Here is a 21,854-nt window from a genome sequence, read left to right on the forward strand (position 1 = left end):
CCAAGCCTGGGAAGCTTGGGGTTTCCATGTCCCGCCCTTTGATGGAACCACGGGTTTCCGCATTTTATGGCACAAGGGAAACGTGGGGAACTTGGGGTTTCCATGATGATGCAAACTAGCTCGCAAGTCTCGGGAACTTGGCGTGTTTAGAAACCGCTACCCAAGTCTGGGGAACTCACTGTTTCCATGTCGCGGCACACCCTGAATCGCCCAAGAGTCTGTGGAACTTCGGATTTCCATGTCGTGGGGCCACGAAGAGCCGCCAAAGTCTGGGGAACTCAGGGTGTCCATTTCACGGCGCGATGAAAACTGCTACCCAAGTCAACGGACACACACGGGGTTTCCATTTCGCGTCACAACAAAAATTGCTACCCAAGTCTGGGAAACACGGTGTAAGGACCTGCGGTTCGGTTTCTCCTCATCGGTGCGAAGTGCGAACTCTACGACCGAAATGTGCAAAGGGACATAATTATAATGCACATTAGAGGTGGAGCGATGGTTGTTTTATAGCGTGGGAGCGTTTGGCATAACCCACGGGCCGACTTACATGTTGGGGCGACTTGAACGAAGGATTGCCTGCCGACCAACAATCTGATGGCAAGTTTGCGATGTGTAAGGGAGTTTTGGCATGCGGTGGTCGAGTCGGCCTCGGCAGCGACTCGCCCAACTGCTCGTATAAATATGGCAAGGTGTTGGAGGATTTGGCATTCATTCGAAGATGGACATTCGAACATGAGCATTCGGTGATCAAGAAAAAAATGCGAAGTAGTGGAGCAGGTCGCAAAAGAGGCGTGGGCATATATGCGCCCGCTCTTGGGCAAGCACACACGATACGCACAGGTTTCGGTTATCGGGTGAGGGCACGGGTAAGGAAGGCACCCGCCGTTCGGTGTGACACGGGGTGTCTCGGGTAGGTCGCCTGCCCGTCGTGGAAGAAGAAACGCGGAGGTGTCTCAGGTGACTCGGGTAAGTCGCCTGCCCGTCGTGCAAAAGGAAACGGGGGGTGACTCGGGTGAGGTCGCCCGCCCGTCGTGCAGTGGTAAGCGAGGTTCGGTCGAGGATTACGGTTGGCAACTCGTGTGAGGGCGCGCCTGCCCAGCTCGGGCAAGGAACTTGGTGTTTCCCATGTATACTTGTAAAGCCTCGTAAACGTTGTAGAGTTGAATAATATATTGTATTCGGGCAGACTCATTGTTCAGGGAGTTGCCCCTCCCTTTATACTGCGCAATTGTGTTCTTCATGTATAATTGCTGATGATAATGAATGTGTATGGGTGTTCATTGGTATAAAGGAAACATAATAATACTTGGTTGCGAAAAACAAACTAAGTATACTAATGGTTGGGCGTAGTCCATGAACATAAGTATTGGTGAAAAGAAAGTGTTCGGTGGCGCCGCACCTCGCCAAGTACGGCTGAAAGACTACTGTAGGCATGGGGGCATGACACGCGGGGTTCCCATGTCGCTTGCGCCGTGTTGGGCGTGGCGCACGCCCCTTGATACCTGCACGATGGGCGAGCCACCGACGGAAGGCGCGCGAGTGACCCTTGTTGCATGCCCGAATGAAAGAGGTGACCATGTGCGGACGAGTTAGGATGCGGGCAGGTGTGCGACGTGCGGCGACGGGTGTAATTGGTGAGGTGTTGGAGCCGACCCATGGGTGCGACGGTGCACACGAAGGGATACGGCGGTTTGTTGGAATGGGGCGTGTCGAGGTTATGTGGCAGGTCAGTCGAGCATGCATGTTGATGGAGCAACCCTTGTTATCCTCGAGAGACACGACCCTTGGGCGAAAGGATGCGTATAAGTAAGGAGGATGGCGTTCGACGAAGGGACATCGAGATCAGACTTCCACATCGCAGAACATGTGCGAAGGAAGGAGTTGGGCAAAAACGGAAGGAAGAGAAGGACGCGGGTAAGAGGGACGCACTGGCAGGTGGATTACAGAGGGCGGGTCGGGCTTGGTAGTGTGGATAGGCAGAGCGGGGCGGGTTACCGTCTGGGCAGGTAGGCCGCACTGCATGCGGGCTGTGCACCCTCACTATGGACCACACTAACGGGCAAAGTTTGGGCGCCGTGGAAGGGAAAGTCGGGCGGATAGGTTCGCAGTTTAGGTGTGGAGTTGTGTCATGCAGGCCGCGGGCCAGTGCAGCACGACCACACGACACGACAGGTTGAAAGAATAATTGAAGAAGATAAATTTATGGTAAGTTATTTTCGCTGCATTGTTAAGAACACTTATTGGGAAATTGACCGAGTGTTGAAGTAGGCGCATACCGTGTACTCAAGTATTGGTAAAAAGAAAAAGTACGGCGGTGCCACACCCGCTTATGCATGGTTGAAATACTACCACTAGGATAGGAGCATGACATGGGGTCTACCAGTCCCTCCTCGACAGAGGTCACCAAATTTCGGGGAACCCGGGGATTCCATGTCCCGCCTTGTCGAAAGCATCCCAAGTGCGGGAAATTTGCGGTTCCCATGTCTCGTCGCGATGGAAATCGCCCCAGGTGCAGTAAACTTGGTGTACATCGAGCCTGCAACCTCACATCAAGAAAAAGGCTCGGTTGGTCAAGAGAATGAAGGTTTCTTCATTGGTAAAGGATCTCTCTAAGGATCAAAGGTTGGAGTCTCTTCTAGAGCTAGTCCACCACGGACTATCAAAAGTTGAAAGAAGGACAGAGTGCCGGGGAATGAAGCTCCGAAGAAACAAAGTGCAGAGAGGAGGAAGGACTCGACTTGTGCTTGGGGGATATTATTGTCAAGGGTCTAGGGCTTCGCAATGACCAATAAGAAGCTTCAATGAGAGAAATTTATGAAAGGGTTTTCCTCTGAGAGAGAGAGAGAGAGGTTTTTCCCTGGCAGAGAGCCAACATATTGTGTTCTTGTTCTTATGTTTTTGGCACCAGTTTGATGAAAGTAAACACACATGCATTAATAAGAAGAGAAGAAGATTAATATAACACGATAAATTGCAAAAGAGCTTCACAAATTGTTATCAAGTCTACAAGAATCCCGCTATACCCCATTGCCCCAGATTCTTCAACGCGGTATCGGAGCTAAGGTGACACATCAAGGAAATGGAATCTCAAGAACATCCGCAAGGCTGAAGCATCAAGCCAAGAAGTCTCAGTCACATCAAGGACAAGAAGGTCTACCATCTATCATTCATCATGGAAGACTACAAAGCAAGAAGAAACACCTTGTATAAAGGCACCTACAAGAAGAACAAATCAAAGAGGGACCTACATCAAGCTACACCATCTTGAAGAATGAAAGGCACTACGAGTCAAGTCATCAAGAAAGTCCATTTGAAGAAAGCAAATTGAACAACATCAAAATCTAAGGAAGGCAAGCCATCAAGAATAAAGCAAGTTCACTACATCTCAAACTCTATCAAGTAAGTATATGTCCCCTTCTGAGTATACCTCAGTGTCTTTTTGCAAGGAAAGTAGCAAATTGGTTGGGACCACTACATGTCCAAAGTCCAACGGTTTGGATGCCAAGAGTATGGATGCTACAAAAGGGATTGTCCTAAACTTAAGAAGGACAACAACAACAAGAGAAAAAGGGAAGAAGCTCATGTAACTCAAGAAGTGAAAGAAGATGACAATAAGAAAAAGAAGGAAGATTCTCCTATGACTAAGTCAACCTCTTTGCTTAAAGTCTTCTTTCAAAGGGGGTAGAGGTCTCATTGGGGGTCCCATTTATGGGATTCAAGAGAGGATGATATACAGGAGAGAGCAGATGAAGCAAGAAAGGCTACACCAATCGAGGAGAACTATCAAATAAAGCCACGATGATAAAAGCATAATCAAGGTGAGGTATGTATGCATCAAAGTTTAAGTCATGTCATCATATATATTGATTGGGTCATGGGAAAAGTTCTAGAATCACGATCAAGAATAAAAGGATCTCTTTCGCCAACGACATGCTCAGAGGCATGTGCTACAGTGGAATAAAGGTCAACATGAAGAAGTGCTCTCATAAGGAGTATAAGGTGGTTGACCAATCAATCCAATAAGAAGCAAATGAAGAACATCGCGGTCACAAAGAATAACTATTTGAAAAGATTCCTCAACATCTCTCGAAAGAAGGCACGAAAACTCTGACAAAGGAAGAAAAAGATAAAGGACCCTTGACACCTACGAAGGCCTTGGAGATAGTAAGGTGCAGATAACCGTTTCCACTCTACAAATATGTCATGATGAAGAGCAATATCACGAAGGGCCACTAAATCAAAGTACGGGAACAAGCGACGACAACTAAGCATCCATGTGATAAGTGTTATGAAGGATAGAGAAGGTGACAAAGGAGTAGCTAGATGACAAAAGGACCACTTTCCACGAAGGGAGCAATTACATGACAAACTAGGGGGAAAGTGATTGATGGTTGGTACCCTGCCAAGAAGAAGTTCAAACAAAGACTTCATGACGTCGAAGGAAAGAAGGAGATGAAGCAGTTGAAGGACCCACGAAGAAGACGTTGTTGATGAATGGACAAGTCCCTAGCTAAGAGGGAGTTCTAACAAGTTCCCAGCTACAAAGGAGCTTGGGCAAGTTCCTTGTCAGAGGAAACTTGGGCATGTCTTCCCCAATCAAGGGGAAGAGATAGACACAACATTCTTGTCTTCACTTGGCAAGAAATAATGGGAGGATTGGGCAATCATTTGGCATCTAATGCTCTTTGAGGATGTGTAGGGCACCCAAGTCAAGAGTAGGCAAGAGGAGCGATATTCTTTGAGGGATGGGAACCCAAGACAAGAATTGTCCTGGAAGGTCATACTCAGGGAACACCTGGGTGGGTATGTACCTTTAGAGACAATGAACAAGGTGTTAGTCAAGGCCTTTCTATGAACAATGTTGGCTAATATGATGCTATAATAGATGGGTTGCCAATCCGGTTTCTCTTATGTGAATTATTCAAGATTGAAAAATAGCCAAACACCTTGTAATGATTTATGAATACCTCCCTAGTTGAGAGGGGGTGTTGAAGAAAGTGTATCTGGGTTCGGTCTTCATAAATGTACTTTTGATATTTGTATTTATTCAAGAAAATAAATAAATAAATATATGTATATATATATATATATATATTATATTTGTCATTGAGTTTATTGCTCATTGAAATAGGCCTAGCACATGTTAAAGTGTTATAAAGAGTCAAAAGAAAATGTTGAAGATATTAAGGACATGTTACCCCAGGTATATTTATGTATTAGAGTCAAAGATATTACTACCCTCGTGCCTTCATTCGGGTCGTGCGCCCGTTCAAACCCCAAATTTCCTTCAAGCGGGTCGGGTCATCCCGTGCCGTGTCGTGTGTGGGGGTGCGCGGGCACACGTGGGCATGCCAAAAATGCAAGTCATGACTGCCCGTGTGCCTTCTTTGTTTGGGTCATGCACCCATGGAAACCCCAAATTTCATTCGGGCGATTCGGGTTGGCTCGCCCAGGGCGGGTCGGGTTGTGTCGTGCCGTGTGTGGGTGCCGCGGCACACGTGGCCATGCCAAAATTTCTAAGTCGTCACCGCCCATGTGTCTTCTACACATTCGTGCGGCCCGTTTGCCCGTCGCTCCCTCGAGCCTTTGTTCGGGTCGTGCACCCATGGAAACCCCAAATTTCGTTCGGGCCGTGCACACATGGAAACCCCAAATTCCGTTCGGGCGGGTCGGGTCGTGTCGTGTGTGGGTGCCCGTGCAAACGCGTTCGGGCGAGTCGAGTGGGGTCGGGTCGTGTCGTGCCGCGCGTGGGTGCTCGGGAACATGTGGCCGTGCAAAAAATGTTAGGGAGTGACCACCTGTGTGCCTCCTGCACGTTCGCGCAACCCGTTTGCCCGACGCTTCGTCGTGCCTTCGTTCGGGCGGGTTGGGTCATGTCGTGCGTGGGTGCTCAGGCACACGTGGTAGTGCCAAAAATGCTAAGTCATGACCCCCCGTGTGCCTTCTACGCGTTCGTGCGGCCTGTTTTCCCGACGCTGCCTTGTGCCTTCGTTCAGGTCGCGCACCCATGGAAACCCCAAATTTCGTTCAGGTTGTGCATACAAGGAAACACCAATTTTTTTTCGGGTCGGGTCGGGTCGTGTCGTGTGTGGGTGCCTATGCAAATGCATTCGGGCGGGTCGGGTCGGCTCGCACAAGGTTGGTCGGGCCGTGTCGGGTCGGCTCGCACAAGGCCAGTCGGGCCGTGTCGTGCCGTGTGTGGGTGCCCGGGCACATGTCGGCGTGCCAAAAATACTAAGTCGTGACCACTCGTGTGTCTTCTCCATGTTCCTGTGGCTCGTTTGCCTCATGCTCCCTCGTGCCTTCGTTCGGGTCGTGCGCCCACGGAAACCCCGAAATTTGGTTCGGGTCGTGCGCCCATGGAAACCCCAAATTGCGTTCGGGCGGGTCTGGACGTGTCGTGTGTGGGTGCCCGTGCAAACGGGTTGGGTCGTGTCATATCGTGTCGTGTGATGGTGCCCAGGGCACACGTGGCTGTATAAAAAATGCTAAGTTGTGAAGGGGGGTGGGCCTTGTGCATGATCGTGATGCCCGTTTGCCCGAATCTCCCTTGTGACTTCGTTTTGGTCGTGTGTCAGACCCATGTAAACTCGTTTGAGTGGGTCGTTTGCCGTGTAAACACTCGTTCGAGAGGGTTGTTTGCCATGTAAACTCGTTCGGGCGGTCGTTTGAGGGCGCCCGTGTAAACTCATTCGGGTGGGTCGGGCGAGGTCGTCCGAGCAAAAATGTTCGGGCGGGTCGGGCGAGGGTGTCCGCGCAAACCCGTTCGGGCGGGTCATTCGGGCAAGGGCGTCCGTGAAAACCCATTCAGGTGGGTCAGGTGAGGGCGTCTGTGCAAACCCGTTCAGGCGGGTTGGGCGAGGGCGTCCGTGCAAACTCGTTCGGGCGGGTCATTTGAGGGTGCCCGTGTGAACTTGTTCGGGTGGGTCATTCGGGCAAGGGCACGCCTGGGCGAACGAGCCCGTATCAAAAATGCTAAGTTGTGACCTGAGGTTGGCTTTGTGCACATTCGTGCAGCTCGTTTGCCCGACTCTCCCTTGTCGCTTCGTTTCGGTCGTTCGGGCACCCATGCAAAATCGTTCGGGCGGGTCGTTTGAGGGCGCTCGTGCGAACTCGTTCGGGCAGGTCGTTCGGGCGGGTCGTTTGAGGGAGCCCGTGTGAACTCGTTCCGGTGGGTCATTTGACGACGCCCGTGTGAACTCATTCGGGTGGATCGTTTGGGCGAGGGCGCGCCCGGGCGAACGAGCCTGTATCAAAAATGCGAAGTTGTGACCCAAGGTTGGCTTTGTGCACGTTCGTGTAGCTCGTTCGCCCGGCTCTCCCTTGTCGCTTCGTTTCGGTCGTTCGGGCACCCATGCAAAATTGTTCGGGCGGGTCGTTTGAGGGCGCCCGTGTGAACTCGTTCGGGTGGGTCATTTGAGGGCGCTCGTGTGAACTCATTCGGGCGAGTCGTTCGGGCGGGTCGTTTGAGGCGCCCGTGCGAACTCATTCGGGCGGGTCGTTCGGGTGGGTCATTTGAGGGCGCCTGTGTGAACTTGTTCGGGCGGGTCGTTTGGGCGAGGGTGCACCCAGGCGAACGAGCCCATATCAAAAATGCTAAGTTGTGGCCTGAGGTTGGCTTTATGCACGTTTGTTCAACTCGTTTTCCCGGCTCTCCTTTGCCGGTTCGTTTCAGTCGTTCGGGCGGGTCGTTTGAGTGAGGGCGCGCCCGGGCGAACGAGCCCGTATCAAAAATGCTAAGTTGTGACCCGAGGTTGCCTTTGTGCACATTCGCGTAGCTCGTTTGCCCGACTCTCCCTTGTCGGTTCGTTTCGGTCGTTCAGGTGGGTCGTTTGAGGGCGCCCGTGTGAACTCATTTGGGCGAGTTGTGACCCGAGGCTGGCTTTGTGCACGTTCGTGCAGCTCGTTTGCCCAGCTCTCCCTTGTCGCTTCGTTTCGGTCGTTCGGGCACCCATGCAAAATCGTTCGGGTGGGTTGTTTGAGGGCGCCCGTGTGAACTTGTTCGGGCGGGTCCTTTGAGGCGCCCGTGTGAACTCGTTCGGGTGGGTCGTTCTGGCGGGTCGTTTGAGGGCACCTGTGTGAACTCGTACGGGCGGGTCGTTTGGGCGAGGGCGCACCCGGGCGAACGAGCCCATATCAAAAATGCTAAGTCGTGACCCGAGGTTGGCTTTGTGCATGTTCGTGCAGCTCGTTTGCCCGGCTCTCCCTTGTCGGTTCGTTTCGGTCATTCAGGAAGGTCGTTTGAGGGCGCCCGTGTGAACTTGTTCGGGTGAGTCGTTCGAGCGAGGGCGCGCCCGGGCGAACGAGCCCGTTTCAAAAATGCTAAGTTGTGACCTGAGGTTGGTTTTGTGCACGTTCATGCAGCTCATTTTCCCGACTCTCCCTTGTCGGTTTGTTTCGGTCGTTAGGGCGGGTCGTTTGAGGGCGCCCGTGTGAACTCGTTCGGGCGGGTGCTTTGAGGGCACCCATGTGAACTCATTTGGGTGGGTCATTTGTGCGAGGGCGCGCCCGAGCGAACGCGCCCGTATCAAAAATGCTATGTTGTGACCCGAGGTTGGCTTTGTGCACATTCGTGCAGCATGTTTGCCCGGATCTCCCTTGTCGCTTCGTTTCGGTCATTTGGGCACCCATGCAAAATCGTTCGGGCGGGTCGTTTGAGGGCGCCCGTGTGAACTCGTTCGGGCGGGTCGTTTGAGTGCGCCCGTGTGAACTCGTTCGGGCGGGTCGTTTGAGGCGCCCGTGTGAACTCGTTCGAGTAGGTCATTTAGGCGGGTCATTTGAGGCGCCCGTGTTAACTCGTTCGGGCGGGTCGTTCGGGCGGGTCGTTCGGGTGGGTCGTTTGAGGGTGCCCGTGTGAACTCATTCGGGAGGGTCGTTCGGGCGAGGGCACGCCCTGGCGAATGAGCCCGTATCAAAAATGCTAAGTTGTGACCCGAGGTTGGCTTTATGCACATTCGTGCAGCTCGTTTGCCCGGCTCTCCCTTGTCGCTTCGTTTCGGTCGTTCGGGCACCCATGCAAAATCGTTGGGGCGGGTCGTTTGAGGGTGCCCGTGTGAACTCGTTCAGGCGGGTTGTTTGAGAGCGCCCGTGTGAACTCGTTCGGGCGGGTCGTTTGAGGCGCCCGTGCAAACTCATTCGGGCGAGTCGTTCGGGTGGGTCGTTTGAGGGCGCCTGTGTGAACTCATTCGGGTTGGTCGTTCGGGCGAGGGTGCGCCCGGGTGAACGAGCCCGTATCAAAAATGCTAAGTTGTGACCCGAGGTTTATTTTGTGCACGTTCGTGTAGCTCGTTTGCCCGGTTCTCCCTTTCCGGTTCGTTTCGGTCGTTCGGGCGGGTTGTTTGAGGGCGCCTGTGTGAAATCGTTCGGGTGGGTCGTTCGAGCGAGGGTGCACCCGGGGGAACGAGCCCGTATCAAAAATGCTAAGTTGTGACCCGAGGTTGGCTTTGTGCACGTTCGTGCAGCTCATTTTCCCGGCTCTCCCTTGTTGCTTCGTTTCGGTCGTTTGGGCACCCATGAAAAATCGTTCGGGCGTGTCGTTTGAGGGCGCCCGTGTGAACTCGTTCGGGCGGGCCGTTTGAGGCGCCCGTGTGAACTCGTTCGGGCGGGTTGTTTGAGTGCACCCGTGTGAACTCGTACGGGCGGGTCGTTCGGGCAAGGGCGTGCCCGCGCGAACAAGCCCGTATCAAAAATACTAAGTCGTGACCCGAGGTTGGCTTTGTGCATGTTCGTGCAGCTCGTTTTCCCGGCTCTCCCTTATCAGTTCGTTTCGGTTGTTCGGGCGGGTCGTTTTAGGGGACCCGTGTGAACTTGTTCGGGCGGGTCGTTCGGGCGAGGGTGTGCCCGGGCAAACAAGCCCGTATCAAAAATGCTAATGCTGATGCATGTTCGTGCAGCTCGTTTGCCCGGCTCTCCCTTGTCGGTTTGTTTCGGTCGTTCGGGCACCCATGCAAAATCGTTCAGGCGGGTCATTTGAGGGCGCCCGTGTGAACTCGTTCGGGCCGGTCGTTCGGGCGGGTCATTTGAGGGCGCCCGTGTGAACTCGTTCGGGCTGGTCATTCAGGTGGGTCATTTGAGGCGCCCGTGTGAACTCGTTTGGGCGGGTCGTTCAGGCGGGTCGTTATAGGGCGCCCTTGTGAACTCGTTCGGGCGGGTCGTTCGGGCGAGGTCGCGCCCGGGCGAATGAGCCCGTATCAAAAATGCTAAGTTGTGACCTGAGGCTGTCTTTGTGCACGTTCGTGCAGTTCGTTTGCCTGGCTCTCCCTTGTCGCTTCGTTTCGGTCGTTCGGGCACCCATGCAAAATCGTTCAGGCGGGTCGTTTGAGGGCGCCCGTGTGAACTCGTTCTGGTGGGTCGTTCGGGCAGCTCATTTGAGGGCGCTCGTGTGAACTCATTCAGGCTGGTCGTTCGGGCGGGTCGTTTGAGTCGCCCGTGTTAACTCATTCAGGCGGGTCGTTCAGGCGGGTCGTTTGAGGGCGCTCGTGTGAACTCGTTCGGGCGGGTCGTTCGGGTGAGGGCGCGCCCGGGCGAACAAGCCCGTATCAAAAATGCTAAGTTGTGACCCGAGGTTGGCTTTGTGCATGTTCCTGCAACACATTTGCCCAGCTCTACCTTCTCGCTTTGTTTCGGTCGTTCTGGCACCCATGCAAAATCATTCGGGTGGGTCGTTTGGGGGCGCCGGTGTCAACTCGTTCGGGCGGGTCGTTTGAGGGCGCCCATGTGAACTCGTTCGGGCGGGTCATTTGAGGCAGCCGTGTCAACTCGTTCGGGCGGGTCATTCGGGCGGGTCGTTTGAGGGCGCCAGTGTGAACTCGTTCAGGCGGGTCGTTCAGGCGAGGGCGCGCCCGGGCGAACGAGCCCGTATCAAAAATGCTAAGTTGTGACCCGAGGTTGGCTTTGTGCACATTCGTGCAGCTTGTTTTCCCGGCTCTCCCTTGTCGCTTCGTTTCGATCGTTCGGGCGGGTCGTTTGAGGGTGCCCGTGTGAACTCGTTCGAGCGGGTCGTTCGGGCGAAGGCGTGCCCGGGCGAATGAGCTCGTATCAAAAATGCTAAGTTGTGACTCGAGGTTGGCTTTGTGCACGTTCGTGCAGCTCGTTTGCCTGGCTCTCCCTTGTCGGTTCGTTTCGGTCGTTCGGGCGGGTCGTTTGAGGGCGCCTGTGTGAACTCGTTCGGGCGGGTCGTTTGGGCGAGGGCGCGCCCGGGTGAACGAGCCCATATCAAAAATGCTAAGTTGTGACCCGAGGTTGGCTTTGTGCATGTTCGTGCAGCTCGTTTGCCAGGCTCTCCCTTGTCGGTTCGTTTCGGTCGTTCGGGTGGGTCGTTTGAGGGCACCAGTGTGAACTCGTTTGGGCGAAGGCGCGCCCGGGCGAACGAGCCCGTATCAAAAATGCTAAGTCGTGACCCGAGGTTGGCTTTGTGCACATTCGTGCAGCTCGTTTGCCCGGCTCTCCCTTGTTGGTTCGTTTTGTTCGTTCGGGCGCCCATGCAAAATCGTTCGGGCAGGTCATTTGAGGGCGCCCGTGTGAACTCGTTCGGGCGGGTCGTTCGGGTGAGGGCACGCCCAGGCGAACGAGCCCGTATCAAAAATGCTAAGTTGTGACACGAGGTTGGCTTTTTGCACGTTCCTGCAGCTCGTTTGCCCGGCTCTCCCTTGTCGGTTCGTTTCGGTCGTTCGGGCGGGTCGTTTGAGGGCACTCGTGTCAACTCGTTCGGGTGGGTTGTTCGGGCGAGGGCATGCCTGGGCGAACGAGCCCGTATAAAAAATGCTAAGTTGTGACCCGAGGTTGGCTTTGTGCACGTTCGTGCAGCTCGTTTGCCCGGCTCTCCCTTGTCGCTTCGTTTCGGTCGTTCGGGTGGGTCGTTTTAGGGTGCATGTGTGAACTCGTTCGGATGGGTTGTTCGGGCGAGGGCTCACCTGGGTGAACGAGCCCGTATCAAAAATGCTAAGTTGTGACTCGAGGTTGGCTTTGTGCACGTTCGTGCAGCTCGTTTTCCTGGCTCTCCCTTGTCGGTTCGTTTCGGTCGTTCGGGCGGGTCGTTTGAGGGCGCCCGTGTGAACTCGTTCAGGCGAGTCGTTCGGGTGAGGGCGTGCCCGGGCGAACGAGCCCGTATCAAAAATTATAAGTTGTGACTCGAGGTTGGCTTTGTGCACGTTCATGCAACTCGTTTGCCCTACTCTCCCTTTTCGGTTCGTTTCGGTCGTTCGGGAAGGTCGTTTGAGGGCTGCCGTGTGAACTCGTTTGGGCGGGTCGTTCGGGTGAGGGCGCGCCTGGGTGAACGAGCCCGTATCAAAAATGCTAAGTTGTGACCCGAGGTTGGCTTTGTGCACGTTTGTGCAGCTCATTTTCCCGGCTCTCCCTTGTCGGTTCGTTTCGTTCGTTCGGGCGAGTCATTTGAGGGCGCCCTTGTGAACTTGTTTGGGCGAGGGCGTGCCCGAACAAACGAGCCCGTATCAATAATGCTAAGTTGTGACCCGAGGTTGCCTTTGTGCACGTTCTTGCAGCTCGTCTACCTGGCTCTCCCTTGTCGGTTCGTTTCGGTCGTTTGGGCCCCCATGCAAAATCGTTCGGGCGAGTCGTTTGAGGGCGCCCGTGTGAACTCGTTCGGGCGAGGGCGCGCCCGGGCGAATGAGCCCATATCAAAAATGCTAAGCTGTGACCCGAGGTTGGCTTCGTGCACGTTCGTGCAGCTCGTTTGCCCAGCTCTCCCTTGTCGGTTCGTTTCGGTCGTTCGAGCGCCCATGCAAAATCATTCGGGCGGGTCGTTTGAGGGTGCCCGTGTGAGCTCGTTCGGGCGGGTCATTCAGGCGAGGGCGTGCCCGGGCGAACGAGCCCATATCAAAAATGCTAAGTTGTGACCCGAGGTTGTCTTTTTGCACGTTCCTGCAGCTCGTTTTCCCGACTCTCCCTTGTCGCTTCGTTTCGGTCGTTCGGGCGCCCATGCAAAACCATTCGGGTGGGTCGTTTGAGGGCGTGCGTGTGAACTCGTTCGAGTGGGTTGTTCAGACGAGGGTGAGCCCGGGCGAACGTGCCCGTATAAAAAATGCTAAGTTGTGACCTGAGGTTGGCTTTGTGCACATTCGTGCAGCTCGTTTGCCCGACTCTCCCTTGTTGCTTCGTTTCGGTTGTTTGGGCGGCAATGCAAAATCGTTCGGGTGGGTCTTTTGAGGGCTTCCATGTGAACTCGTTCGGGCGGGTCGTTCGAGCGAGGACGCGCCCGGGCGAACGAGCCCATATCAAAAAATGCTAAGTTGTGACCCGAGGTTGGCTTTGTGCTGTTCGTGCAGCTCATTTGCCCGACTCTCGCTTGTCGCTTCGTTTCGGTTGTCTGGGTGCCCATGCAAATTCATTCGGGCGAGGGCACGCACAAGCCAACGAGCCCGTATAAAAAATGCTAAGTTGTGACCCGAGGTTGGCTTTGTTCATTTTCATGCTGCTCGTTTTCCCAGCTCTCCCTTGTCGCTTCGTTTCAGTCATGTGGGGGCCCATGCAAATTCCAGATGATCTGAGCGACAGGTTTTGTTTCCGTGTGAAAGGTGGGTTGGTAATTGAGTTGTGTTTTTGTGTTTGCTTGAACGATGGAATTGGGTCATTTGTAGGGTTGTCAATTTTCATCTTCTCTCCATCCCCACTCGGTAGCGCATGAGCGCTAATGTTGGCCATGCTCGTCTTGGGAGGCATATGTGAACAATTCCCCTTTTGCTTTCCAAGTTCTTGGAGTTGTATGGGCTGTTGTGGTGTGGCTCCCTTGCTCGTCCTGGTCCCCCTTGTGCCCCACTAGATGATACCATCGACAGGTTTTCTTTCCGTGTGAAAGGTGGGTTGGTAATTGAGTTGTGTTTTTGTGTTTGCCTCAATGATGGCCTTGGGTCGTTTGTAGGGTTGCTGATTTTCATCTTCTCTCCATCCCCACTCGGTAGCGCATGAGCGGTAATGTTGGCCATGCTCATCTTGGGAGGCATATGTGAACAATTCCCCTTCTGCTTTCCAAGTTCTTGGAGCTGTATGGGCTGTTTTGGTGTGGCTCCCTTGCTCGTCCTGGTCCCCCTCGCGCCCCTCTAGATGATACCAGCGACAGGTTTTGTTTCCATGTGAAAGGTGGGTTGGTAATTGAGTTGTGTTTTCGCGTTTGCCTGAATGATGGCTTTGGGTCATTTGTAGGGTGGCCGATTTTCATCTTCTCTCCATCCCCACTCGGTAGTGCATGAGCGGTAATGTTGGCCATGCTCATCTTGGGAGGCATATGTGAACAATTCCCCTTCTGATTTCCAAGTTCTTGGAGTTGTATGGGCTGTTGTGGTGTGGCTCCCTTGCTCGTCTTGGTCCCGCTTGCGCCCCTCAAGATGATACCAGCGACAGGTTTTCTTTCCGTGTGAAAGGTGGGTTGGTAATTGAGTTGTGTTTTCACGTGTGCCCAAAGGATGGCCTTGGGTCATCTGTAGAGTTTCCGATTTTCATCTTCTCTCCATCCCCACTCAGTAGCGCATGAGCGGTAATGTTGCCCACGCTTGTCTTGGGAGGCATATGTGAACAATACCCCTTCTGCTCTCCAAGTTCTTGGAGCTGTATGGGCTGTTGTGGTGTAGCTCCCTGGCTCGTCCTGGTCCCCGCGTGCCCCTCGAGATGATACCAATGACAGGTTTTCTTTTCGTGTGAAAGGTGGGTTGGTAATCGAGTTGTGTTTTCGGGTTTGCCTGAACGATGGCCTTGGGTCATTTGTAGGGCCGCCGATTTTCATCTTCTCTCCATCCCCACTCGGTATCCCAAGAGTGGTAATGTTGGCTATGCTAGTCCTGGGAGGCATACGTGAACAATTCCCCTTCTTCTCTCCAAGTTGTTGGAGCTGTATGGGCTGTTGTGGTGTGGCTCCCTGGCTCGTCTTGGTCCCCGAGTGCCCCTCCAGATGATACCGGCGACAGGTTTTCTTTCCGTGTGAAAGGTGGGCTGGTAATCGAGTTGTGTTTTCGGGTTTTCCTGAATGATGGCCTTGGGTCATTTGTAGCGTGGCCGATTTTCATCTTCTCTCCATCCCCACTTGATAGCGCATGAGCAGTAATGTTGGCCATGCTCGTCTTGGGAGGCATATGTGAACAATTCCCCTTCCGCTCTCCAAGTTCTCGAAGCTGTATGGGCTATTGTGGTGTGGCTCCTTGGCTCGTCCTGGTCCCCGCGTGCCCCTCCAGATGATACTTGCGACAGGTTTTCTTTCCGTGTGAAAGGTGGGTTGGCAATCGAGTTGTGTTTTCGGGTTTGCCTGAACGATGTCCTTGGGTTGTTTGTAGGGTGGTCGATTTTCATCTTCTCTCCATCACCACTCGGTAGCGCATGAGCGGTAATGTTGGCCAGGCTCGGCCTCAGAGGCATATGTAAACAATTCCCCTTCCGCTCTCCAAGTTCTTGGAGTTATATGGGTTGTTGTGGTGTGGCTCCCTGGCTCGTCCTGGTCCCCGAGTGCCCCTCCAGATGATACCAGTGACAAGTTTTCTTTCCGTGTGGAAGGTGGGTTGGTAACCGAGTTGAGTTTTCGTGTTTTCCTGAACGATGGCCTTGGGTCGTTTGTAGGGTGGCCGATTTTCATCTTCTCTCCATCCCCACTCAGTAGCGCATGAGGGGTAATGTTGGCCATGCTCGTCCTGGGAGGCATATGTGAACAATTCCCCTTCCGCTCTCCAAGTCCTTGGAGCTGTATGGGTTGTTGTGTTGTGGTGTGGCTCCTTGGCTCATCCTGGTCCCCCTCGTGCCCCTCCAGATGATACCAGCGACAGGTTTTCTTTTTGTTTGAAAGGTGGGTTGGTAATCGAGTTGTGTTTTTGCGTTTGCCTGAACGATGGCCTTCGGTCGTTTGTAGGGTGGCCAATTTTCATCTTCTCTCCATCCCCACTTGGTAGCGCATCAGCTGTAATGTTGCCCATGCTCGTCCCGGGAGGCATATGTGGACAATTTCTCTATAAGTTCTTGGAGCTGTAGGGGTTGTTGTGGTTTGGCTCCTTGGTTTGTCTTGGTCCCCTTGTGCACCTCTAGATGATACCAGCGACAGGTTTTCTTTCCGTGTGAAAGGTGGGTTGGTAATCGAGTTGTGTTTTCAGGTTTGCCTAAAGGATGGCCTTGGGTCGTTTGTATGGTGTCCGATTTTCATAATCTCTCCATCCCCACTCGGTAGCGCATGAGCGGTAATGTTGGCCATGCTCATCTCGGGAGGCATACGTGAACAATTCCCCTTCTGCTATCTAAGTTCTTGGTGCTGTATGGGTTGTTGTGGGGTGGCTCCTTGGCTCGTCCTGGTCCCCCTCATGCCCCTCCAGAAGATACAGGTGACAGGTTTTCTTTCCGTGTGAAAGGTGGGTTGGTAATCGAGTTGCTTTGTCGGGTTTGCTCGAACAATGGCCTTGGGTCATTTGTAGGGTGGCCGATTTTCGTCTTCTCTCCATCCCCGCTCGGTAGCACATGAGCGGTAATGTGGGAAATGCTCATCCCCGTCCCTCTTTCCCATCCCAATGGTAAGAATGTCGATAGTTTCCTCCGCACTCCTTTGAGCCTTCGTTGTTGCGGTCCCAGATGGAAGCCCCAAAACTCCGTCATTGCCTATGTCGCTATCGTGCCCCTCGGTTGTTACGAATAGAGAATTTTGATTGGGCTGGGCAACCATTTGTGGCTCCATTGAAACTGTCTCCTCGTTATATTGTTCACCTCCTCCCTATTTGGTGTGGAGGGTTTTGCTTTTCGTGTGAAAGGTGGGTTGGCAATTGAGTTGGTTTTTTGGGTTTGCCTCAAGAATGGCCTTGGGTCGTTTGTAGGGTGTTTGATTTTCATCTTCTCTCCATACCCACTCGGTAGCGCATGAGTGGTAATGTTGGCCATGCTTGTCCCGAGAGGCATATGTGAACAATTCCCCTTCTGCTCCAAGTTTTGGGAGTTGTATGGGTTGTTGTGGTGTGGCTCCTTGTGATGGCTAGCCTCTTCATTGTTCGGCTGAGATTCATACATTTAAGAGGGAAGTGGAAGGGTTTTTGTTGTAAACCAGCTACCCTCCCTCTTTCTTGCTTTTTCCATCGGGCGATGTGAGGCGATGTTCTCCTTATTGTAAAGTCAAGGGTTGGCATTCCCTTCAAAGTGCACATTGTTCATGGTTGAGTTGGCTTTGAGGTTTTGATAGATGTGTTGGCCCATATGTTTGATCGAGGGGTCGGCTTTTCCCTTACATCTTGCGTGCATGGCAGGCTTTTGCGGTTGGAAATGTTAAGTCACAACGTTTATAGGCATTTGTTGTTTGAATTGTGTATGCGCCCCTGGTCCAATGGGGAGGAGGCTTGCTATGTCGATGGTGGGGGCTATCTGGACGAAGGACTTCGAGGTGGAACGCTTCGACCTACCTCCTTTGAATGGAGGTGGCCGTAGGGTAAACGTATTCATTGTCCAGTCGGTAAAGCTGTGGGAAATCTCCTAGGTTGCTTGTACGTAGGGTGCGGGAGGTGCGGGGCTGCCCGATCCCTCCTCCTGTTTGGATACGTTCTTGTATTGTGTAGCGAGCTTCTTGATTTGCATTTACTTCCTTGCCTTGCATTCGCATCATGGTTTCCGCAGGCGGTCAAGTGATCGAGGTCCACCGTTTTTGCTGTCACAGGTGGAATCCTAGGTGGCCTCGGTGCGTGGCGTGGAGGGTTGGGGGGCACATTTCTAAGAGAGGTTGTGGGCTCGGTTGGTCTTGTTGTTTTCTTTCCTTCCGTTTCCTTTGCATTGAGGCTGCCGCAGGCGATCATGCGATCGAGGTCCATCGTTGCTGCTGTCCGGGTGGACTCCTAGGTGGCCTCTCTGCGGGGAGGGTTGGGGGGCACTTGTTGTTTCAATTGTGTATGCTATCGTGGTCCAACGGGGAGGAGGCTTGCTAAATCGATGGTGGGGGCTATTTGGAAGAAGGATTTCGAGGTGGAATGCTTCGACCTCCCTCCTTTGCGTGGAAGTGGCCGTAGGGGAAAATTATTCATCATTCGGTCGGTAAAGCTGTGGGAAATCTCCTAGGTTGGTTGTACATAGGGTGCGTGGGGTGCGGAGCTACCTGATCCCTCCTCCTATTCGGATATGTGTTCTTGTATTGTGTAGCGACCCTCTTGATTTGCATTTACTTCCTTCCTTTGCCTTCACATCGTGGTTGCCAGAGGTGGTTAAGTGATTGAGGTCCACCGTTTCTGCTGGCACGGGTGGACTCCTAGGTGGCCTCGGTGCGTGGCGTGGAGGGTCGGGGGGCATTTCTAAGAGAGGTTGTGGGCTCGGTTGGTCTTGTTGTTTTGTTTCCTTCCGTTTCCTTTGCATTGAGGCTGTCGCAGGCGATCAAGGTCCATCGTTGCTGTTGTCCGGGTGGACTCCTAGGTGGCCTCTTTGCGGGGAGGGTTGGGGGGCACTTGTTGTTTCAATTGTGTATGCGCTCGTGGTCCAATGGGGAGGAGGCTTGCTACTATAGTCATCGATGGTGGGGGCTATCTGGAAGAAGGATTTCGAGGTGGAACGCTTCGACCTCCCTCCTTTGCGTGGAGGTGGCCGTAGGGGAAAATTATTCATCGTCTGGTCGGTAAAGCTTTGGGAAATCTCCTAGGTTGCCTGTACGTAGGGTGCATGGGGTGTGGAGCTGCCCGATCCCTCCTCCTCCTGTTCGGATATGTGTTCTTGTATTGTGTAGCAACCCTCTTGATTTGCATTTACTTCCTTCCTGTGCCTTCGCATCGTGGTTGTCGCAAGCAGTCAAGTGATCGAGGTCCACCGTTGCTGCTGGCGCGGGTGGACTCCTAGGTGGCCTCGGTGCGTGGCGTGGAGGGTCGGGGGGCATTTCTGAGAGAGGTTGTGAGCTCGGTTGGTCTTTTTTTATTTCCTTCCATTTCCTCTCTAGATTGAGGCTTCTGCAGGTGATCATGCGATCGAGGTCCATCGTTGCTGCTGTCTGGGTGGACTCCTAGGTGGCCCCTGTGCGGGGAGGGGAGGGGTGGGTTGGGGGGCATTTCTAAGGGAGGTTACGGGATCGGTTTGTCTTGTATGATTTCCTTCCCTTGCCTTTGTGTCGAGGCTGCTGCAGGTGATCATCCGATCGAGGTCCACTGTTGCTGCTGTCTGGGTGGACTCCTAGGTGGCATCTGTGCGGGGCGGGGAGGTTTGTATGGCCTCTCTATGATAGGATTTGTGCGGCTGGTCATCCTCCTTTTATTTCCTTCCTTTTCCTTCGCATCGAGGCTACCACAGGCGGTCGGGAGATCGAGGTCCATCGTTGCTGCTGTCCGGGTGGATTCCTAGGTGGCCTCGGTGCGGGGACGGGGAGGGTTGTGGCTCATTTGTAATATAGAGGTTGCGTGGTTGGTCATTCTCCATTTGTTTCCTTTGCATCGAGGCTACCATAGGCGATCGGGTGATCGAGGTCCATCGTTGCTGCTGTCCGGGTGGACTCCTAGGTGCCCTCGGTGCGGGGCGTGGAGGCCTTTGGAGGCATTTCTAAGAGAGTCGGTGAGTGATCGCTCGTTTTCTTGTTGGTTGGGCCGTGGTTGCAAATGCCATAGTGGCCTTGGTGCATTGTGGCTCGGCAGGTCTACCCATTTGTTCGCCATGTCCTTGGCATGTTGCGTGTGCTTCCTTCTTGGGATGCAAGAGGTGCAAGGCATAAAATTTTTACATGATATTTTGACGTCTCTTTGACTTGATGGGTGTTCAAGTTAGCTCTCGGTAAGAGAGTGCCCGAAATGCCCTTTGAAGTGGGAGGGTGCTACCTGGTTGATCCTGCCAGTAGTCATATGCTTGTCTCAAAGATTAAGCCATGCATGTCTAAGTATGAACTAATTCAAACTGTGAAACTACAGATGGCTCATTAAATCATTTATAGTTTTTCTGATGGTACCATACTACTCGGATAACGGTAGTAATTCTAGAGCTAATACGTGCACCAAGTCCCGACTCTTTGGAAGGGATGCATTTTTTAGATAAAAGGCTGACGCGGGCTTGCCCGCTTCTCTGGTGAATCATGGTAACTCGACGGATTGCACAACCCTTGTGCTGGTGATGCTTCATTCAAATTTCCACCCTATCAACTTTTGATGGTAGGATAGAGGCCTACCATGGTGGTGATGGGTGACAGAGAATTAGGGTTCGATTCCGGAGAGGGAGCCTGAGAAATGGCTACCACATCCAAGGAAGGCAGCAGGTGCGCAAATTACCCAATCTTGACATGGGGAGGCCGCGGTAATTCTGGCTCCAATAGCGTATCTTTAAGTTGTTGCAGTTAAAAAGCTCGTAGTTGGATCTTGGGTCGTAAGGGTCGGGCCGCCTACTCGGTGTGCACCTGCCCTTCCATCCCTTTTGTCGGTGGCGTGCTCCTGGCCTTAATTGGCTGGGTCGCGGTTCTGACGTTGTTACTTTGAAAAAATTAGAGTGCTCAAAGCAAGCTTATGCTCTGAATACATTAGCATGGAATAACGTGATAGGAGTCTAGTCCTATTGTGTTGGCCTTCGAGACCGGAGTAATGATTAATAGGGACTGTCGGGGGCATTCGTATTTCATTGTTAGAGGTGAAATTCTTGGATTTATGAAAGACGGACCACTGCGAAAGCATTTTCCAAGGATGTTTTCATTAATCAAGAACAAAAGTTGGGGGCTCGAAGACGATCAGATACCGTCCTAGTCTCAACCATAAACGATGCTGACCAGGGATCGGCGGATGTTGCTCTAAGGACTCCGCCAGCACCTTCTGAGAAATCAGAGTGTTTGGGTTCCGGGGGGAGTATGGTCCCAAGGCTGAAACTTAAAGGAATTGATGGAAGGGCACCACCAGGAGTGGAGCCTATGGCTTAATTTGACTCAACACAGGGAAACTTACCAGGTCCAGACATAGTAAGGATTGACAGATTGAGAGCTCTTTCTTGATTCTATGGGTGGTGGTGCATGGTCGTTCTTAGTTGGTGGAGCGATTTGTCTGGTTAATTCCGATGCCCTTAGATGTTCTGGGCTGCACGCACGCTACACTGATGCAAACAACGAGTTTTTATTCCTGGTTCGAGAGGATCGGGAAATCTTCTCAAATTGCATCATGATGGGGATAGACCATTGCAATTATTGGTCTTCAACGAGGAATTCCTGGCAAGCGCGTGTCATCAACTCGTGTTGACTACATCCTTGCCCTTTGTACACACCGCCCGTTGCTCCTACCGATTGAATGATCTGGTGAAGTGTTCGGATTGCGTCGATGATGGTGGTTCGCCGCCGTCGACGTCGTGAGAAGTTCATTGAACCTTATCATTTAGAGGAAGGAGAAGTCGTAACAAGGTTACCATAGGTGAACCTACGGTAGGATCATTGATAGCAGGGGTTTTCTTTTTTGGTTCAGGTTGGTTGGGTTTCAATTGCAATGTGGGACTTTGTGGTGCGTCTCTAGTGGAGCGGGTTTGGTGTTTGGCGGGAACATTGTTGGTTGCTTGTCTCAAGGTAACTACGCTTGTTTTTTCGTGTGTGCTTGCAAGCCATGCTTGTGCTTGTCCCACCCATCCTTTGTTTTTCTTCCCCTCAATGTGTTTCTGCAGGGGGTCCGGAAGCTTGTTTCTTGGGAGTCGTTCCGACGATCTGTTCGGCCGGGGATGGTTGCTGCAGAGTTGAGGTGCTCGGTAAATATGATGGATAAATTCGAACTCATTCGTAGCGACGGTGCTCGGTCTTTTTTTCATTGGAAGGCATGGGCCAAGGGTGCGGGGTTCCATAGTTGGTTCTCTCGAAAAGGCAGCAGCGGTTGATGTGTTGCTTGGGTGAGCTTTTTCGCTGGTGGTTGGGTCGAGGGAGTGGTTGCGCGCGCGCCTGGTAGCTCAAACCTTCCGTGAGGCGAGATTGTCAGGGTGTG

The 21,854-nt window shown here is 53.0% G+C and overlaps 1 pseudogene; it reads left to right on the forward strand.

Annotated features, from left to right (window-relative positions):
- Positions 1-19,736: 19,736 nt before the first annotated feature.
- LOC149222054 (18S ribosomal RNA) lies at positions 19,737-21,322 on the forward strand (annotated as a pseudogene).
- Positions 21,323-21,854: the final 532 nt, after the last annotated feature.

Source organism: Pinus tabuliformis, chromosome Q, assembly GCF_031772625.1.
Source record: "Pinus tabuliformis cultivar Carrire ecotype Pingquan chromosome Q, CPIR1, whole genome shotgun sequence".
NCBI lineage: Eukaryota > Viridiplantae > Streptophyta > Pinopsida > Pinales > Pinaceae > Pinus > Pinus tabuliformis.